At 41.9% G+C, this 22,299-nt stretch overlaps 1 protein-coding gene across 2 annotated transcripts in view; it reads right to left on the reverse strand.

Annotated features, from left to right (window-relative positions):
- The window catches only part of snap25a (synaptosome associated protein 25a), a 30,558-nt gene extending 17,547 nt beyond the window's left edge, over nucleotides 1-13,011 (reverse strand). Inside the window, exon 1 of one of the 2 annotated variants that reach the window (XM_010741253.3) lies at nucleotides 12,851-13,011. The gene's annotated coding sequence lies outside the window, so the exon portion shown is untranslated. The remainder of the gene's footprint in view (nucleotides 1-12,850) is intronic. The other variant, XM_010741252.3, reaches the window with a different exon arrangement.
- Nucleotides 13,012-22,299: the final 9,288 nt, after the last annotated feature.

Here is a 22,299-nt window from a genome sequence, read left to right on the forward strand (position 1 = left end):
AATGCAGGTTTTATAGGAACGCCACCTGAACTAAAGGTGCAGTTACAAAAGTGGGACAGCAGCACATTCATCGGGGCACCTGGATGGCACAGAGGAAAATGTGTTGGCTCACTGCTGCAGACACCCAGGTTGAATACTCAGTGGTGGAAAATCAGCAGTGGAAACTTGGACTCAGCGTAATGTAAGGTGCAAGGTGTGACAAAGCTTCTTTTTTTTAACTGCAAGAGATATGGATATAAATATAATAGAAAGATAAGTCTGCTCAGACTATTGCTGCGTGTGTTGTTCCAAGTTATTGGTAGTAAGGTAACTGCTTCGCTTGCAAAAATAGAAGAACCAGTCCATTTGCAACCCTTGAAATATTAATGCATAGAATGCTGTAATCTTGAATGAATTTTTCGAGACACACTGATTAAAGGCAGTCAAACAGATAAACTTTAAAGAATCAGAAAAACTAAATGAGATCAAACTGGCACTAACACAGAAAAAGCTACCTCACACATGAAGTTAACGACAGTGAAGTTATCCTCACTTATTACTGCTGAGCAAGATGCCAGGTAAAGACTAATCAAGCCAGGACTGAGAGTCTGCGTATCATCTTGGACAGATGGCTTTGTCCCACTAGGACATGTCTAATCTTAGTGACTGAGTGAGCCGTCTGGTTGATATTCTACCTCGGAGGTCCCGCTACACTGTGTCTGCTCCCACTTGTGTCCGGAGATGTTCACAACAGCATCTGCCGGCCATATAGGCAGGATATGAATCCATTTTTTACTGCCACGGCGATATGACAGAACGTCATGTTCTGAATCATTAAAGCCCCTCTGGGCGGTATAAAGATTCATCTGCATTCTTCTAGTGTACAGTATATGCATATATGAATGAATACATTCATATTGCATTTAGGCCTGTTCACATAACTGAAAGTGAGGAAACTGCAGACTCCTATTTTGCAGATGAAATGTGTTATGTTTATGCATCATGTTTATTCCATGTCTCCTCTGATGTCTCCTTTCCTCTGGTTGTCCTGCATCGCTTCACAACAGTGGCGGCCATGTTGGGTTACATAAACCTCAAACTGGACTGTGCAGCGCTTAATGTCGGAATCAGATCTTCAGAACGACTTGCTGAAGAAAGAGAGGGCATCATCGCCTGCCTGTCCGGGTTGCGTAACCAAATTACCGAATTCAGGCAATCAAGTTTTAACAGGCCACACTGACCTTCTACTTTACTGTACGTCTCTATTACAAGATTCACATTTTGCATCTTAGCTGCCCTCAGCGCCGCCTGCTACTCTGCACTGCAACGAGCTCATCATCAGGCTCTCTCAGGAACAGATACAACACACTGGCAGTGCAGGCATTATGTAATGAACTGCTTTCATAATCAATGCATTCATTAGTGTGCATTACACTTAAAGTGAAGAATTTATGATAATATTCACCAGCGCATGTAGGCACAGTAGACATTCTTTGTTTGACTAACAATGGAAACAATGAAAGGAGTGTGCCGATATAAAAAGCATGTGATTTAATTATTCATTGAACAAATGTGTAGAATGGATCTAAAATAGCTCGTAGGTTACTTTTAATTACATTATTTTAAACTTTGAAGTTTAAAGGACCAAATCCCACAGACTTCCTCTGTGATTGGCCTGTTCTGAAGAAGACTACGGGATAAAGTCAAAACACACTGAGAAACTTTCAGTAGACATGAATGCCTTTAAGAGATACTGTTACGACTGATGACCTTTGAGTTACAGAATCTTTAACGGGCAGGCTGTCCTGTCATCCATGAAATGCTCTCTCTGAAAGGACACTCATTTATCTGGAGCTTCCTGTTTGATTAAATGTTGGCCAACCCACTTGAGAGACATTTTTCATTTTTAACTAATCACCGAAAGGCTGTGAGCAGTTTGGGTAAGAAAGTGGGGAAAAATAAACTCCAGACCAGACGGACCAGATCTGGATTTTTTTATCTGGCTGTTTGTGAAGTGCCTCCAGCACATTGACTATTAAACATGAAACTGTTCTTACAGTGTGCTATGCTTTTGTACAGACAAAAACAGGATCTATAAACCAACAAACTAACCAACATATCTGAACTTTTTAGAATCATAGTGTGCTACAAGTCAGTGGGAACGACTACAATAAATGTTTCACTCAAATTAGTAATTTCTCCACTTGTGAAACTTAATGATTTAATTTTATCAGTAGCAGTAATTACTTCTTCTATCTTGTAATCAGACTATGGTAATCCTGTTATGTGTAATCTTTACACACTAATGTATTGCATATTGCTTTCCATCTGTCAGACTAAAGAAAGCTATGCTTTAGTTAATGACCCCTGAGTAACTCTTTCATTTCCACCAAACATCTGCCACACAGGTGGCTCAACATGCCTTTGTTCCACTTGATAACACACCGGATTCAGGAAGGAAATATGTAGAGAATCAACAACTTACATATCTATCTTGTTCATTTTGACCAAACCCATCTTTGTTTATCTGCCACTGCGTGTTGACACACACCCACTCACCCTTTGCCCTTGTGTTTCTATCACCTTGTCATCATGTGTGACACTGACGCTGACATTTATGGCAGGAAGCGGTAACCACTGTGACCTTTTGACCTCAAGTCAAAAAAAGAAAAAAGCAATAAAGAACGAGAACAGGAACACTCAAAGGACAAAAATCAACCTCTCCATTATTAAAATTACACAAGTAGCCTGTAGCACAGGGCACTAAATACATAAACTCAACTAAACGCAGTGCATGCAGGCATATATGCACACGCTTTATTACATCCATCTTGCCAAGGACTGTGGCCGAGCGTGGTTTGCTGATTAGCAGCATGATTTAATCTATGGCACTAGAAAAGATGCTGTAAAATGTGATATATGACTAGCATGGCAGTGATCACAGGTTTCAAAGCAATTATTGGAGTGAGGCCGAACACCACATTCATCAACAGTATTCGGAATAATTAGACGGACAGTGAAACGCAGCTAAAAACCTGCATTTATGTACTGTGCAAGACTCTCTGCACCAAGAAATAACTGCATGAATGTTTGATAGAACATCCATTTCTCTAGCTCTCTATACATCCATCATCGTGTTTACTACTATAAGAGTGACACCTCAGTGTAATCACCATGGGAACAATAAGCAAAGATATGAAGATGTTCTTATTTCCATTCCCCGCACATTCCCCCGGCATATTTCATACCCTGCCCAATCACATTCTGCCTGGAGAAGATTAGAAGCCAGCACCGAGCACTCCACGTCGACACTTTCTCATTTCTTTTACCTCCTTTCTTTAATATCACTCCTCGCCTCTGTCTTTCATTTTCTCCCAAGACCTGGATCTACAGATTTCCAAATACTGTTCTGTACTATATCATCTGTGCTTAGTACAGGTCACGTTCCGTCAGTGCAAATTTATTAATGCTAAACCCCAACACTAAATCTAAACCATACCAAAAATCAAGGCTTTCTCTGTAAAGTTTGTGTTGTTGTTGCCACATAATTCATTCTTATCTGAGTATTTACAGACAGACTTATCAGTATGTGACAGACGAGCTGACCCTGAAGCTCTGAGGTTGCTTGTGGCAAGAGAGAAAATAGATCGTTGTTTTCCACTGTCGAGTTGGATTCGTGTGTGTCTTTCTCTTCTCTTTGCTCTAAGTGTGCACGCGATGGCTGCCATTTTGTTTGCTTTCCAGTTTCACTTTCAGAGTCTCTCTCTCTGTCCCTGCACCAGACATTTGTCTTTGTCGTTCTAAATGAAAAGATCTTCAGAAATGTTAGGTTGAAATGTCTGATGAATGTTTCACGTTAACACGTTAAACTGATTGTGAGACATCGCGAGACAGTGTGAGTGATACAGTTTGCCACAGATTTGAAAATATCCATCAAGCTGACAGAGATGAAACAGCTTCTCATTGTCTTAAGGTCTGGCAGTGTCTGTAGTGCAGTTACAGATGATAGATTGATGCGAATTTCCCTTGTAAAGATAAATCTGACGTGAAACCTGCGAAGGTTACTACAGCTCTTCACTTGTTATGGCTGTTATCGCTCCTTCTAAATAATATAAAATACTGTTAAAAATTCCATCCCCTCTGGCGCTCAGAAGAACTCTGTACCCTAAAATTCTTCCTCTAGCCCTCTTGTTCGACCGAAACACTTTATAACAATGACGATAAAATGACACTACCCTTCCAGGAACTATGGTGAGTCTGAATAATAAACAGCAGTGATGTAACATTACACAACAAGTGCAAGTGTCACTACAGCTGGAGCTCTCTCTCCACAGAGGAGCTAGCATTAAGTGCTGCAGCGACATCCCAGTGGCCCCACTCGACAAAGAATGCCATGCATTATTGACCTGAGAAGTCCAAGACCCCATCACTTATTCATACGGCCCTACTGTAACCATCCACATCTCAGAAGCACAAGACACGAGCATGAGCAGATGGTGGAGAATCATAACAGTGGAGGCTACCTGCTTCAGAGAAAGGACAATACTCGTGATTGGGTGATTGGGCTACTAATCGATCAACAGGACATTTTTCCAAAAAGTGTTGTGTTATTAATTATCAGATAAGTTGGCATGCTAACAGGCTAAATCAAAACATTATGAAGACTATACCCGCTAATGTTACTATGAGCATGTCAGCATGCTAATGTTTGCATTCAGTTCAAAGTGCTGTGCAGCTCACAGAGCAGCAGAAGACTCTTGGTCTTTTTTAAGTAAAAATTTCCTAACCCAAAATTCACTATTTCCAACTTCTCAGATTTTGCTGGTTTTCTTTGTCTTCTATGATATTAAACTAAACATCTTGCAATTTGAAGTGTTGGTTTGACAAAAAAAAAAATTATGGACTAAACGAATTAACAAATCATTAGTCGCATCGCTGTAAGAAGCAGTTTGTTGCGTAGTCGAATATGCATTTCCAAAATATAGTATCTAGAAATGCTGCTAAACATACAGTATTACCCTGATGATTATTGCTCATACAGGCTGAATAATAATCATCAGTCCTTGCCGAAGGCATGATAACATTGTGTTGTCATACAAAACAAGAACATTTGCCTGAAACTTAAAGTTTCAGGCAAATGTTCATTTATGTTCATTTAATCGTGGCAGATTCCAGTGCTAATAAGAAGGAGTCTGTCAAGCCAGACATGAATAACGCTGAGAGACAGCTTTGGAATATAGAGGCACGTATGGATAAATTCCCTACTGTGTGATGAGTGTTATAACCACTGGGTAGGTGAGGACCCCTGCATACTGTGTTCTGTACTTACAGAGACACAAACATTCAAACATAATCTGTTCACAGTATCCTACAAGGCATGTTACGAAACACATATCTAAATCTAAATCTAAATCACACAAGATGTATCCTATACATGCCTGTGGCTGTTTGTAATGCTCTTAGAGGGTTATGGTAAAGCAGAAGAAGGTAGTCAGTGTGAGGAATGAGTGTACTGTACATTGTGGATTAAGAAACAGATCAGTGCATGTTATCACAGTTTACTGCTTTCTGGAAGTGCAAGGGCTAAATGGCAGGGCTCGTCACTGATGGGAGGTTACTCACTTGGTATTCCAGTCACACTCCTACTCTCATAAACTGTATTCTTCCGGAGTGACCACTCACTCTAAACAGCTTGAGGGATAGCCACATGATGTAAGTAAAAGCAATGTCATCATCCTATTTATTGTGTTTCGATGGTGGCGTTGGCGCTGCTTTCGCTAGTAGAGACCAGATAGACTGAGGGTGGAGACAAGGGCAAGCCTGGTGATTTAAGGCTCCCTGCCCCCTCATCCCTCTTTTTATTGGTCCTGAGCTGCGTGGTTTCTTATCAGCCAGCTACTTGCTCCTTGGAAACAAGTGCCGAGCACAGCAGAAGGGACAATAGACGGTTAGACAAGACAAGAACATCTCGGAGGTGTTTATTTTAAGCTACTGTTGGAAGATTAGAAGGACAGAAAGTACAAACACACAAGGATGAAAAAGGAATAAATAAGGCCAGAATTCAGTATGCACTGCATACCACCAATGCCCTTCAGCCACGTGCTTACAGTCACCTCTGCGTTTTCCGTGGGTGAAAGGGGTCCTGGATGCCTCATTTATCCACCCATGGGAGTACCCAGAGCCACATTTATTGCAGATGATGTTTGGGCTGCTGGAGGGCCATGGAGACATGACATTTGACAAGCAAAACATGACAAGGAGGGGTGCTCATGAACTGATGTTGGCATTAGAGCTGAAAGGAGAAAACGTGGGGTTGGGTTCAGGCTTGGGGGGCGGGTGGGGGTAACGGGGGTGATGAAGATAGGACCAACAATCAACCAAACCATTTCTGTACAGGCCTCTGCAACCTGTTTTGAATTAAAAGCACAAGCTCTCGTGTTTTATGACGCAATAAACGTCAGGGCGGAGCAACTGGAAGGCTCACTGGGTGAAAAATACAGCAGATGGCCTTTTTATATCTGCACGTTCGATGGAATCCCAGACAGGACACGTTCAAGCCAGCCGTCGAGTGCAAAGGCAGGTTTCCTGATGTTTTAGCGACGCTGCAGTAACAGACCATCAAACTGTTATGCCTTAATCAATATTGATGTCTTTCATTAGTCCTTTGGTCACAGCTTGTTGGCGTGGAGCACATTTGTACAGTTGGGGATTATGACACGCGACAAAAGAACTCCAATCAGTGATCCCCAGAGGTTTATTTCACAGTCCAACAGGACACATTCAGCCCTTTAAAATGAGTCCCTGCTTCATTCACAGTCACGGGTCTTAGTAGCCAGGCTACTTCGGTGTCACGTAAGATGAGAAGTCATAAAAATGAAGACATTAAAAAGCAATTAGTAGCTCAGAGAAATACCTTCTGAGAGAACACGGTCATCAGAAAAATGCCAAATTTCTGCTTCTTTATTTGTTTGAGCCACTGAAGAACTATAAAATAAATTTTAAAAATATGAATATTTAATATGCTTAAATAACATCTTAACATGTAGCAGCAGTGGAAATATATTATATATGTTTTAGAAAATAACAGATACAAAATTCAGAGCAGTAGACTGTCTCTGGGTCTGCAGCTCATGATTATTTTCATTATCATTAACTGTCATTAACTGTTTGCTAAATCACAGTTTGAGCCAACATGACGTCTTCTCTGGAATTCGGTCCAAAAATCAAAGATATTTACTATGTACTATAAGAGAAGACAAAATTCACATTTTGATTTCAGTCCTTCTTTCCTTAAAAAGCCAACACAGGGGGGCAATGTTGACCTCCAATGTGGAGGTCAGTCTAAAAAAATCAGTAATACTGATACTCTGTGTTGCTCATATGGCATTTTAAGACTGTGTCTACATTGTGGATGAACATTAATGCCAGTACAAGATGGATGAATTCTAAGTAAAACTAAAAACCTATTAAAATGAACAGTGAAATACGAGAAACTGACATCTGTCTGGTGACTATGAAGCTAGAATCTAATTCTATAGACTGAAAATAGATGCAAAATACATAATGCATCACACCATGCATGCCATCATGCTCTATAATGCATGCAGTCTTAATACTGTAATGCAGTAATAGTGCATGTGCCCTGTATGATATTAAATGTGACAAATCTCTCATCGCATGAAACAATCTGTATACCCTCTACCCTATACGTACCCTGCTGTTTAAGGCTCATATAAAAGCATTGCAGAGGCTAACCTGCACCAACAACCTCGGTCAGCTGCACTGCAGCATCATAAATTACCCAACCCAACAAACCAACCTACAACAACATCACCAAAAAGAAACATCACCTAACACACCACTGATCCTTAAATGAAAACCATCTCCACACTCCAAACAGTGTCATGTTTGCAGAAGACTGATACGGTCTTATTGTCCCTGCACCTGAGCACACAATGCCATGTAATGTAGAGGGCAGAGGGTGTATTCATGTTGACCCGAGCAGATAAATTGGCGACTTTATGCTTCACTGACGCAGGGATAAGACGTCTATACATGCTTTTATTCTGGAAGTGGAAGTGGTGTAGGGATGGTTTACAGTAGGCTACTGCTAAAGCCATGGCTAATGCTGTGGTGAAAGTGATATGTTTGAAGCTACAGATCAATGTGAAACTGAAGCAGCCCACATCACACCCTCCACACAAACACATATGAGTGACTGTACTCTAAATATCAGCTTGCTGTAGTAAAATCGGAGACGCAAAGTTTATTGCTGGGCGCACAATAGTAATAGTAAAGATTTGCCTCCAGTGTAAATTTGTTGTGGATAACTTTAACAGAAAAAATGATCTGTATTTAAGACGTTTATGCCATATACACACAGAGAAAGTATTCACATTATTTTTTCAAATGATTCATCAGTAATCATTCACTTCGGCCGTTCCTCTCATTCATCTTTATTCTCTTCGTGTTTCAATTTTCTGTCTCTCCATCTCGCTCCCTCGCTTTCTAATCACTTTCATTTTCTCTCCCTAAATTCCTTTCATTAATCAAAAGGACAATAACCGATCCCTGTGAGAGCAGGAGAGACGACAGATGGCAGAACGATGACAGCCCTTGTCAGTGCATTGGAGCAGCCTCACAGATCATAAATGTGGCTTTGTTTGGTTTTTATTTCAGTTCCAGGAAGGCTTCAAAAAACAAGTGCATCACCTGGGAGACAGTTGTTGTGTCATTTCTGTGAGAGGGTACGACTAAGTAAGTTAAATAAAACTAAATTTAGAAGAGTCATGCTCCAAGAGCAGTCTTGGCATCTCTGCTGCTCAGATCTGCATCCTGATCTCCATTAATAACCATTTAACTACCCTGCATAATGCGACGAGACACTTCTATATAAGACAACATTTAAAAGACAAACGTGGTTGTATGATGTGGTTTGGAAATCTTTCTCTGTGCACAACTTCGAGGCCTCAGGAGCAGCCATTTTGTTTTTGTGTTTTTTTGTTGTGTCTCCGACAAAGTGAGAGGTTGTCCCGCGAGGGCTGACTGGACACAAAAAAAGCTCAACGGTGCCTTTCACCCTGACTCGCCATTTTCTCTGCTACTCTCTGCCATGGCTTTCACACATCTCACACTCACTTTCTTCAAAGAACTTCAGACTGCGTGCTGTTTGTCTTCTAAATCAATGCTCTTCTTTCTTCTTTCTTGTTTCAAGGATAGTTTGACATTCTGGGAAATACACTTGTTTATTAGCCCGGCTGTGTCCACATGTTATAAATTACATTTTGCTGTGTTATAATGTGTTATGCTATGTGATATTGTGGGTCATACAGTATAACTGCATTTAAGAACCTTTAAGAAATGCAATGTTTTGTCCATTTTAGTTCATTGTCAGTAGATTTATATCATCATGTGTGTTTCTATGATCTGTTTCACTTGCTTTCAATGTTTTGATCTCTGTAAAATGTTATATTACATAGCTGGAGTAAATATGTGAGGCTGATAACCAACCTTTACTTCTAGGCTAAAGCCATGTGGGAGGTAAAGAGACCACCACCTGCTCACCACCTGACTAAAGTCAAAAACAAAAGAAACCTTTTTAAAATCTTCTTTTCCAATAACATATGAAAAAAGATTGATGTCTCGGTAAGCAGTCCTTACTGCAGTGTCTTCTCTGGCTCTGGACTATGAACCAAGAATGGACATCACTATTCAAAAACAAAGAGAGAAAGAAAATGTACTTGACCACCACAGGGTATTATCTGGGACAGATAATGCGACAGCAGCAGAACAAGCTCTGTTGACTCCATGAGGATGATTTTGTTTGTCATGCAGCTAAAACCTGAGCTGCACTGTGACAGCAAGAAACCACTGCAGTAGGCGTTTAGTTCACACTCCCAATCTAGACTAAAAGAGGGAGTGAGGCAGTGGTCTACTTCTTTGCTCAAGGGCATTTTTGAAGTCCCCTTGAGCAAATTACTGATGCGTCTCTCTCTCTATTTCGAGCAGGTACTGTCCTTTTCTACCTCCTGTTCTTGGTTGGGTTCAGACCCAAATGTAAAGTGCTTTTTGTGATTCGGCGCCGAGCTTTTCTGGGTTGTCAGCCATCACGTCGAGTGAAACACGGCGTTCACTCCAAAAAACACCTTTTCTTACAAACAATGAAACAAATGAATGAATGAAACAATGCTGAAGGTGTTTTATGTGTTGAGGCAAACACAGATTGTATGTAATCATCAAACAAAATGCATTTTCCTTCTAGTTTGTGAGGCAGAGACAGCCAAAGATCCCTCAGACTGACTAAGAACATCAAATGAGAGGGTTTACAGCATGTGGCTGCATGAGGTTAATGTGTATAGTTGCTTATGTGTGGGTATACTTATAGTGTGTGGTGGGTTTGGGCCTGTTAAGCACCTCTCAAACCACAAAAAACCCTTAAAAAAAGATGCTGGTCTGCATTCCTCAGGCTTTTTACATGATTGTGGCTGAACTTCAAAAAGGAGCAGTTGGATACAGGGAAAAAAAAGAGACCTATACCTGCACCAAAGCACGCAATGCGCAGCCAGCCAGCCAGCCAGCTCAGTACTCACCAACATCGATCACGGAGGCTTTAGCTCCATTTCAGAGCAGTGTGATCCAGGCGGGCGTGAATGCACACATGTGAAATGAACAACGGGCCAGGGTGTTTCTGAGAAACAATCAGCGGATGGTGATGGTGTTGTGAGTCACCATTTATCCAGAGAGCAGCCCCATCGCAGTGTGTGCAGTATAGGCCTGGCAACCCCCTCCCACCTACCACCACCACCACCCCCCTCCCTGTTTCTGTCTCTCTCCCTCTCTGCAGTCCAAATAGTGCAAGCCGCATAACACGATATGGTATAGCGGTCATGGCAACTGGAGCGTCCTTGGGGGCTTTACTGTGCTCCCTATGCACTGTAGGCTGTAATCTGTCTATGTCATGAACACACAGCTGTCAGTGATGCTGCTCCTCTTTTACACATGAACTCATTTTTCTTTACTTATGACTTCATAATAAAATCTGATCTGCTGAGGTCATGAATAATCACCTGAAGGATCTTGATATGAGGACATGTGTTGGTGTCACAGCGCTCACTGCAAACATTGGTGGCCAACATTCAATCAACCCTCAAGTGGCAGCATCAGCCAGACAGCCTACATAATGCACCATGTGGTGATGGGGTAATAATTCCAGGTGCGCCAGAGATCAATACGACTTCAATATCTAATCTGCCGCATCGTCAAACCTCAGGATAACCAACAATCATGTCTCTGTTTCTGCATCACGAGGCTCCTCTCACAGCAGCCAACGGTATTGTGTGCGTGACAGGCAGCACAGGGGCGTCATTCCAGCACACAGAATCCAGACATCGGCAATTGTGTCTCACCAAAAGCCTCCGCAACTTCAGGAATGGAGCAAACAGAGAGGTGTGAAGATGGAAAATCATTACACATAAACATAATGACCCGCACAGACGCACGCAGGGTGGGGTGGGGGTGGGGGGTCGCCTGCTCGTGCATGCTTTTGAAATCAAGGCTAATAAGGTCACATTTGGAGGTGCCAGTGCCATAGCTGTATATGTCATATGTATGTAGCGTTATATACTGCACCATGACGCGCAAACTGGAACACATTTGCGCATGTGGGGCGCTCAGGTATCAGCTTAGCACCCCAGCCAGTGTGCGCCATGCGTGATGGACAGACACCGACAGTGATGTGCGTCGCCTCGGAGACGGCTGAATGGATGGATTGGATACTAAAGAAGAGGAGGAAGAGGAGGAGGACGAAGGAGGAGGGGGGTGGAGGAGGAGGAGGAGGGGGTGTTCATAGTGCGGGTTTCACCGCGGTCCTCCCCGGCGCTCCTCTCCCCTATTTCTTGCCCGAACAAACCCCCCCTCCCCTCCCCTTCCTCCCTCCACGCCCACCGCACACCGCCACGATATTTTCCAGCTGCCTTCATGCCTCGTCACGCAAAGGGGGCTCAGATTTGTGAGGCAAAAAAACAAAACAAACAAAAAAAAAAACAAATAAATAAAAGGAAAGCGACGCATTCATGGAGCTGGATCACACCCCCCCCACCCCTCAACCCAACCCCCTCCCTCCTGTTTATATCGGCTGCCCTCCTCCCACCGACTTCACCATGGCGCAGTTTACTACACATGACACTCTCTCCATCCACAGCGCATCCACCACGGTGACACTTGCGTTCGAATCATGCGTGTTTGTTTGTTTTCTGTCACGACATGAGTGCGGCAGACTTGATTCACGATTCACCATGTTTGCTGCGACATCAGCAGAGTCTACCTGCTGCCCCCATCAGCTCCGAGGCTCGCACTCACACTGATTTGGAAGAAGACGAGCCCTGTCTAAAAAAAAAACAAACAAAAAAAAAAACAAATGTTCAGAAAACAGCCCCGCAGCTCGTCTAAAATGCGGTGTTTGGACCCGCAGAGACTCGTTTCACCTCTTCCGCTGTCCAAGGTGCTGAAACCTTGAGGAAAAAAAAAAAAAAAAAACCCGCCCACATTGAATGTGCGCATTCTAGCGCACCGCAGCCACCCTCTCTGCAAACCACTGCGCGTTTTGAGATTTATCACCCGGCAGGTCACGCATTGCCTTCCCTCTCTTTCAGCTCTCTCCTCCCGCTATCAAAGCTGCAGATCATCCGCAAACACACCCGAGACAAGATGACACCTTCAAAAGCACACAATGCGCTGTTTGCATCAGCACCATTCAGGCTGGATAAAGACTAAATATATAATATATACATCTCCTTGCTTCAATAAAAGAATCCCGCTGGAGAAACAATAAATAGTGAGAAAAGGTGGAAGCAGAAAACCTCCTCGGTCTTACCTGTGCCTGTTGTCTGTGCCCCGCAGTCAGTATGGGAGGAAATGTCTGCGTATATCAACAGCTAACCGATACCAGCCTCTCTCTGTATATGAGTGTGATGCTGCAAAGGCACTGCGCTGAGTCCTGCTCACTGCTTCTTCAATGGTGGTGGTGGTGGTGGTGGTGGTGGTGGTGGTGGTGGTGGTGGGGAGGGGTGGGGAGGGGGGAGCAGCGCAGCTCTAGTCAAAGATGGCGGACACTTTTGACGTCAGCAGCAGCTTTTAATAGATATCTGTCAGAGAAAGAAGAGAGAGAGTGTGTGTGTGTGTGAGAGAGAGAGAGACTTCAAAAAGTGTGTGTTGTAATGGGCAGCTGCACGTAAAGCTGCTGAATATTCCATTTGTGTTCTTGTGACATGTTACTGCTGTATGTTTCATATCCCAGCAGAGATATTGCAGATATAGATTCAATGACCCATGCATTATTCATGATGATCGCTTCTTATATATCAATGCAGATCCACTAGTTTATGCAGGATTATCCTTAAGTTTTAGGTCATTCTCACCACATAACCCTTCACATTCTCACTGGCTATGTGTGTGTGAACATTTGCATCTTCATTGTGGCACCGGAATAAAATGTGGCCAACATCCAGTAAAACTAGCCTTGCACTGTCACTGTGCACCAAAGCCAATCTCCTGTTCTGTATCACTGGGATTTCACAGGGAACTTCAAAGCAATCTGACTTGACAGAAATGTTTACAACCAGCTTGACTAATGAGACTTCACTGGTTGGTGTGACAGCCTCTGTGGTAAAGCCCCTGTGTGGCAATTGATCTGTGGTTATTGGATTAATTGTACTTGTAGTCTTATTTTGGGAGTCTGCACCACTAAAACACTGGCATGGCGCTGGCACTTGTGGCACCTGTTTTAAAATCTGATTCTTGTCTTGCAGAAAGGGTCTATGTCTAAATCTAGTTTTCAGATCTTCATTATTTTAGTTAATACTCCTTACATAGGTCATATTCCTTCAATAAATCCATCCATCCATTTTCTTGTCTTATCCTTATCAGGGTCATGGGGGCTGGAGTCAGTCCCAGCTGGCAGTACACCCTGAACAGGTTGCCAGTTCATCACAGGGTTGACACATAGAGACAAACAACCATTCACACTCACATTCACACCTACAGGCAATTTAGACTCACCAAATAAGCTGCATGTCTTTGGATTGTGCAAGGAAGTACCTGAGAGAAGCCACGCAGACACGGCGAGAACATACAAAGTCCACACAGAAAGGCTCCAGCCGAGGTTCAAACCAGGAACCAGGAACCACTCATTCATTATTTCAGAATAGAAAAGCTACACACTGCACAGAGAGTGAGAGGAACTTGGGGTAAGCAGGGGTCCAGTGGCTCATTTCTGCCCCGAGGTCCCCCTCAGAGATGAATCTGTCCATGGAGCCAGATAATGATTTCTTGCATTCTCAAGTCAGCACATAACTTGAAATGTAGACAGCGTGCATTCTGGAGGCAATTGTACTCCAGTTCTAATGACCTTGTGGACATTTTAGGCTTGTGGGTGTCCAGCTGTGTGTGTGGTACTTTGCTGTATCATCATACCTTCTGTAACAACACAGAGAAGGACGTTCTTGTGATTTCTTCTCATTTCTACAGTAAAATAAAATATATTCCAAGTATAGGCCTGTTGCAAAGTGGAGATTCTTTCATGAATCAACACTACTGAGGTTCTTAAACAATAAGGCTGATGATATTGACATCTCATTATTAACAAATGCCACAAAAAGACTAAAATGGCTGTTATGGTCCTTTATTACAATTAATATGGGCACTGTCAGTCCCACAGCCACCAACCTGCTGATGTAAGTACTAAGAGTAAATGTGTATTCACCCACCACTGAAAAAAGTCATCAAGTAATCCACTGTTTACTATTGTTTGATTCATGATTGCTGACAACTACAGTGCCCAGCTGTTTTAGACAATTACTGAGCCTTTTTTAAAATATATATATTTGCATATATTTGTAGCCTCTTTTTTACAGTCGCTTTCGGTAGAAATCAAAGTATTTGGGACACAGAGAGCCAAAGTGAGAAAGAAGTAAGAGGCAGTCGGACTCGCAAGATAACAAAATCATGAGATCACACGAGAATCCACCTTGCCAGGGTTTATGCATTTGTGTCCGAGCACAGGGATTTGGATCAGTCAGAATGCTATGAGGAACTTGGCAACTACAACATGAGCTGGGTTCTGATTAAGGTTAAAAGGAAAATTTTCTTTGGCACTGCTGACAAGTGCTTGCTCATGGTAGGAATTGTTGGGTCTCTGTAAATAACATTATCAAGAGTACAGTCTAGACCTGATCTACATGGTATGTGTCTATATAAATAAAAATGAAATGAACTGAATGCTGAACTGAAGGCTTTTTCTTAATGAAAAATATGTTTTTGCTCTTTTTCCAACTGGCTTCAGAAATGTGTCCATGATAGGTGGTGACAGACCGTAATCACCAGGCCTTCTCCAAAAGTTTCCAGCAGTTTACACAGACTGTGTAACAAACCACTGGTCACAGTCAGGTTAAGACACATTTGGTCTTTATGTGTGAGTTTTGGACAATAACAAAACTATAGAATATGAGCAGAGTCATCCTTTAAGGCTTTGCTTGTTCTTTAAACTGTCTAAATAGGTCTTACAGATCCACATATCATTTCCTGCACATCAGCAAAACTTTTTATTTGTCACAATTTCTCTCTTTTTCGGAAGAAAAACAGCCTGACCTTGCACAGCAGTGTGTCTGTTTGTCACCATGCATGAACACAGCCTTACCACAAGTGAGGGCCATAATTTGTTTGGGTAATGTGTATGTGTGTTTTTGTCTTTCTCACAGTCTCAAAGAATCACTTCTTTAAATGAAAGATGTTTAAGCCTAACCACATGGGTTATGGCTGGAGGTTTGTATTTCTGATCAATTACTGAGACGAACTCGCAGAATGAGACCGATTGATGTTTTCTCAGCACGTCCAGACTGAATCGTCTGTGGACTCAGCAGTGTGGGAATGTCCCCCCACTCTTCTCCTCCAGCCGCTGCCTCGGCTTGGCACTGTAACAAATGCGTCTTCAATTGCTCTGAAGCGAACCTGTCTCCTAAATTAATGATAATGATAACTCTGCATGAAAAATCCATTTGGAGAGGAGAGCCAGAGGAGAAGAGAAGAGAGAGGGAGTGTGTGAGTGTGTGTACCGACTCCATGTATGTCTGCGAGGGGTGGGGGTATGTGTGTATTGTGGTCTAGGTGTGCTCAGATGTGTGTGTGTGGAGAAGGTGAGGAAAATGAATCTACAGGTTCATCATTCATTCACTCTCCTCTAAAACAATATTACAGAAGTATAACGAACCAAATTAGGAATGATGAAAGTGAAGGACTGTGGTTCTGTTTGAAGACAGCACAGACCGTGTAAGATCAGGTTAGAGTGGAAGGGGTTTTCAAAGTGAGGTTCACAGACCTCTTAAGGGTCACTGAGGCAGATCAACACACAACATTTCACTATCATTTGATTAAGTAAATAATAATATCCAAAAGAATGAATATCATAAAGTCACTCTTTGTTGCTCTAAGTTGAATGTCAATCTGTATGTATTTCTGATGTGCCTGATGAAGGAAGAAATTAGCATGGGAACCATGGTGACAAATCTGCCGAGCTCATGATGTTTCCATGTCCAGGGTGTATCCTGCCCAATGTCAGCTGGAATAGACTCCAGCCCTCCCGCGACCACAGTGAGGATAAGCGGTTACAAATAATGAATGAATGAATGAATGTAATGTAATGTAATGTAATGTAATGTAATGTATGTATGTATGTATGTATGTATGTATGTATGTATATAAAATTGAACTGAATTGAATTTTTAAGGTCTTTGACCAGAAAACCAGAAATGTTAACCTCATGAAGGTGTTGGAGGTCAGGTCAGGGGATCACTGAAGTCAGAATTATTGATTGGGGGGGGGGGTTGGTTGTGAATTTTTGTACAAAATTTCATTTTATTTTGCTGTTCAGCGTTTTCAGGTTTTCTTCAGGATGCATTGGGCTATTTTTATTCCACTTTATACAAGTAGTAATTCATTCCTATAAAGTTCTATTATTGGGGTGAAAATGCCTTTAAGACAGCTCTGATCATTAAGGGACATTCAAACTCTTCCCTGGAACCCAGACTAATTCAATTATTTTTACAGTTAACAGCTCTTCAAGTCAAGATGACTTATCACAGCTATAGGAAAACTCTGGAGTGCATTAAATGAAGAATTAATTGGCAAAAATGTAAATGAACTAATAAACAAAGAAATGAATTGTGCAATAAAGTCCAGTTATGCAGCTGCGGGTTTTATAGACTGTTTTCATGTTGTAGCTTCTTATTATCATAACAGTGATCATAAACAAATATCTCATCAGCAGTTTAAATACTGATAAATAATGTCATCTTCATGTGTAAATATTACATCCACTAGTTGTTTTTTATTCAGTCATGTGCTTGTTCTGCTTGTTTTGTTTGTTTGTTTTTATAGTGAATATGTCTTCCAGTGACTCAGCATTTTCCATTCATTAAAAAAATATTCTACCCTTTCTTTCTCACAGTGTACCAGATATGTGAGAGAATATTACTCAGACGCGATTCGGGTTAATCCCATTTTAAATGCTTTTCTATTAACACTGTGAGAATTCTACATGAATATTATCTTTTGTCTAACAGGGTTATCGGCCGTCTGAACCAGGCATTGTCAGCTTATTGCCAAAACCATCCCCCATAGCACTGCTGCTGCTTATCTGTCACATTTTATCTTCCACAGCGGCTCCAGATTGAACAGATTGAAGTCTTCACACTGCAGGTTCATAGTTCTCTGGCTTATGGATCTTAGCGAGGGTGAGTTTGGTCTCTGTCAATACGCATTTGGTCATAATATGATGAGAAGATGTTATGATTACATGATATGATGATTAAGATGGTTAGATGATTTTTATTCAGAAGAGTACAAATAAACTGCAGTCTGTCATTGAGAGAATTAACTCAGATCCTTTCTTCTCTTTTCTTTTCATCTATTAAAGCTTGCTGTATTCTCGGTTATTGCAGAGATTAAAGAGAATCACTAACTTTTCAGAAGAGGCCTTTGAAGTCAGTGGTATGTTCAGGGAGGGGTGTGTGTGCATGTGATGCATGTATGTGTGTGTGTGTGTGTGTGAAGTGTCTGGGGAACTCAGGGAGATGGAGAGTTTGGCTTTAGCTGTGCTTCAGCTCACGGTCAAAGAGCAAAACACAGCAAGTGGAGGAGAAGATTAGCCGCAGCATTATCAAGCCTGTAGCAAGCTCACGCACTCTGATCTCCCTCTCTGACTGATTTCATTCTTAATTAAACTTCGCAGCGAAGGTGGGAGGCTGGCGGAGGATGGGGGTGAACTGTGAAAGAGTGACGAGGCGAAAAGAAACAAAGAACAATAGGCACAGGCTAAAAACAGAAAAATGGGTGCGAAAGATCTGGAAAGGACAAAATCAGCCGAGACAGAAGTATGACATCAAAGATGAGGGGAGGCAGAGATAGAGCACACTCCATGTGCGGAGAATGTGTGTGAGTATAAATATATATATGTGCGTGTATATATGAAAAGAAAGAGGGCAGGATGAGAGATGAAGCCAGTCAGCCAGGCTGTGTGGTTCGGCATGGGGGAGGGTGCTGCAGCAGTAGCAGCCTTGCTGTGACTCAGCACTAAAATCTGCCTCTCTCTCTCTCTCTCTCTCTCTCTCTCTCTCTCAAATATCAGTCTTAGTCACCGTACCAAACACACTATTAGAGCTCTGTCTCATCAGGCTTTGGAGAGCTTGTCACGAAGTGTTTCATCTGATTAAACTAACATGTATTTCTGTTTTTGTTAGTCTCCAGTGATGAAGGAGCTTGTACTTTACTTGCTACTATTTTATTTTATCTTTATAATTCAACTCAACTACATTTAGTAGGAAATATTGTAGTTTTAACTCCACCATATTACTGTCAGGCAGTTCCATTTACTGTATGACAATGGATCATATGTATAGGATTATTAAGTACAATATTTCCTTCTGAAATGTAGTAGAGAAGAAGTAGTAATACAACTGTAATACAAAAAAGTAAAAGTACCAGACGAGTATTTAAATATGTGAGTAAATGTACTTTTCACTAGTGATAATGAAAATAATAATTGTTCTGTATTTAATAGCTTAGAATGAGTTACCATGTTTCTACAGTAGCCCAGAATGGACAAACTAAACTATGGTTCTAGATGGGGCCTTGCACTTTTTTTTTTTTTGCATTGATATAATTTGGGACCACCATAGCAAGGCGAGGGGGTTGCAATCAGCAACTACACAGCCAGTTGCCAGTAAATTTTACATAGTGGTCGTCTAAACAGTGAGTGTAATTTCTGATTATATTTACGCGCAGGCCCATTGTGTTGTTTTGTTTCTGCAGAGGCTGCGAACTATGAGCAAATCAACAAAGACGTGTGTGAAGAATAGCTTTCAGTCTCATCCAGCCAACTGGGGAGAGTGATACTCAATCTGATAATTGAGGTATTGATAGATCGGGAGTGAGTGGCGACATTGATAAGTGTGGGACTGAAGGTCTTGTATCCGATGGTGAGGATGGTTGTCAGAGGGAGAATCGATCCACATCGATCCGCAGCTCTACACCTCATTGGCCTCTTTTTTCTTGTCTTTTCTATCCTTGGCTTTTCTAACTACTGTTTGCCCTTTTCCTTACTTACTTTTCTCACTATGTTTACATCTTCTTTTGGTTCAATTACACCTCTCCTCTTCTTTTTGTCTCTTTTGTCTCACTAGTGTATTATATATAACAGACTTTGGGTGGTATGGAGTATTTATGAATCAACCAAAACAGGCCGCAGGCTGAAGTTAGAAGCCTTGTGTGTAAACAACAGAGCAGAGATGAACAAATGAGGACAGAAAAACAGAGCGCTACATGATGCATCATAAAGTTATGTAAGCCATCAACTATCCACCATTTAATATAACAAAACATAGCAAAACCGTGGGTAGTGTCACATCAAGTAACACAAGATAAGGTAATGCAACGTAACGTATCACAAGGTAATGGAGCACTATAATAGAGAGCAGAGGAGGAGAAGGAAGGAAACAAACAGAACAGAAGTTGCGAGGGTGCACTGGCCCAGAATCTAACGTCCCTCCTGGCTAACTCACAGGAAGTGGCACATTACTGCCAACTGAACTCAAAATGTGCGTACTCTCAATCTCCCATATGTGCATATGTGCGCATATAAAATTGCATATAAATGTGTGTGTGCAAATGTTTGAACAGCTGAGATTGTCCTGCTGCATAACCGGGGTTGAAATGCCTAGTGAGCAGAGAAATGCAATGAGCCCTGCACCCAGAGAGGAAAAAAGACATCTCTGTGATTTTTTATGACAACTAGAGACTATTGTGCATTGTAAAAATAAATGCATTCTTATTTTCAGACTGACCTTTCTGCTTGAATGCACATCAGTACTAACCGAAGGAAGACAGGAGACCCAAACAATGTCAACAAGGCCGTATCAAAAAGCATGAAGTAGATCGGTTTATTTGATTTATAGCTATTTCAAGAAATCAAGTGCTGACAGATTATCTAAACAAATGCATTAAAGCGACTACGTGTAGAATCTGGAGATTTGAAGAATTGTCACAAAGATTTTTCCAAAAGAACCTGGACCCAAATCTGTACAGTATACCCCCCTGCTCTTCCTCCTTTCTACTCCCCCTTTTCAGTTCCCCCCTCTCACCCTCTTTCCTTTCTTTGACTCACTCCTCACCATGCAATAACCCCCTCTTCCCTCTACCTGCTATCCTCCTCTCTGCCTTTTCCCTCCCTCTTCATCATGTGTTTCACCCCCAGGGTACGGATCAACTCTCCTTCCCCCTATCTTCACTTCCTTTTAATCTCACTCTCCTGCCTCGTCCTTGTATGGGTGTCTGTACTTTCCTCTAAGATACCTCTCACATACATAGTGCTGTGAATGCATGAGTATGTGTTTATGTGTGTATGTATATTAGGCTACTCACACGGCGATCTGCATGCAAATGTTTCACCTCAGCAGATCGAAAGCTAGATTAGCTCCCAGTGTCTTGCACCTGCCTGTTGCTATGGAAACTGGGTATCCTCTGTGCGTCACCTGTGCCCATGTTTGGTCTGGTTTCCTGCTCCTTTATAACAGCTTCCCTCTCTCCTATTCTAATATTCTAATTTATTGTCTCTCTCTCTGTCTCTCTCTCTCTCTCCAAACCATGCTCTCTGAAACAGAAACATACACACACAGATCAAGTACTGGACACAAACCGTCGCCCTATAAGTCTTCTGTTAACCGAATGAATTAAGAGTATTTGCATAAGCTGCACACTAAGCACAACTCATGCAGCGCACACAAACACAACAATGAAATATCCTGGAAACACGTGGATCATTGGGAAAATAACAACATATCGTTACTCTGCAATGCTCGTGATCAGAATTAGCTAAGCTTTGATACATTTTTTTAAAGTGTGGTTCAAACAGATGTGTCATGAATGAAGCAGCAACAGGAAACAGCGTGGCTCGTACCAAAAGCATAGCCGTGTGTAGCAGTTGTACACAGGGTTGTATAACAGACTGTTTCTTGGCCGGGCGCAGTGACGACCTGGACCTCAGCTGGTCGCCTGGCAACCTCACAGAGCAGACTTTAGGAAGTTGCTGGTTCCGGCCAAGAAACAGTCCAGCACATAACCTCCCCTAATGTCAATTAACATTTCATTCATGTAATGTGTAGAAAGTTTTGAAATCAAGAAAAAAAACCCCGACACCTTAGCTGAGTGAATCTTGGCTAATGTTGCTAATGTAACATTGAAAACTTCAGGTTTCAGTACAGGCCTATCGCTGCCTTCACATTAAAATGCATGAAAGGACAGGCAAGAAGTGGTGCAATATCAATCATAGATCACAGATCTATCTTACAAGTGTTTTCTGCTCTCTGTCTGTGCTCTCCAAAACGGTTAGAACTGTTGAAAAAGAAAGCTGTTTCATGAGAACATTATGGTTGAGGATTCAGGGAAAGACTGTGGTTGGACGAAAGGTTGGGTATTGTGGTTTGGGTTAACTTCGTTAAGGTCAGGCGAGCTTTGCTGTCATGATTACAAGAAACACTCGGTTAAGGTTACGGGACGATCGTGGTCATGCTTTTAACAAACACTCGTGGTTGGAAACAGGAAACAAACAGCGGTCTCGTGTTGAAGTGATGTTTTGTTGACTCAACTATCCACCCCAACGTCCTCCTACAGCCTACAACCTACAGCAACCAGAGGGCAAATGTTGTTAATTACCTCACAGCACTTTAAATGACCTCACAGACAAAACTCAAGAAGTTTTGTGCAATTGTGTTAAGT

This window comes from Larimichthys crocea, chromosome XI, assembly GCF_000972845.2.
Source record: "Larimichthys crocea isolate SSNF chromosome XI, L_crocea_2.0, whole genome shotgun sequence".
In the NCBI taxonomy this organism is placed as follows: Eukaryota; Metazoa; Chordata; class Actinopteri; family Sciaenidae; genus Larimichthys; species Larimichthys crocea.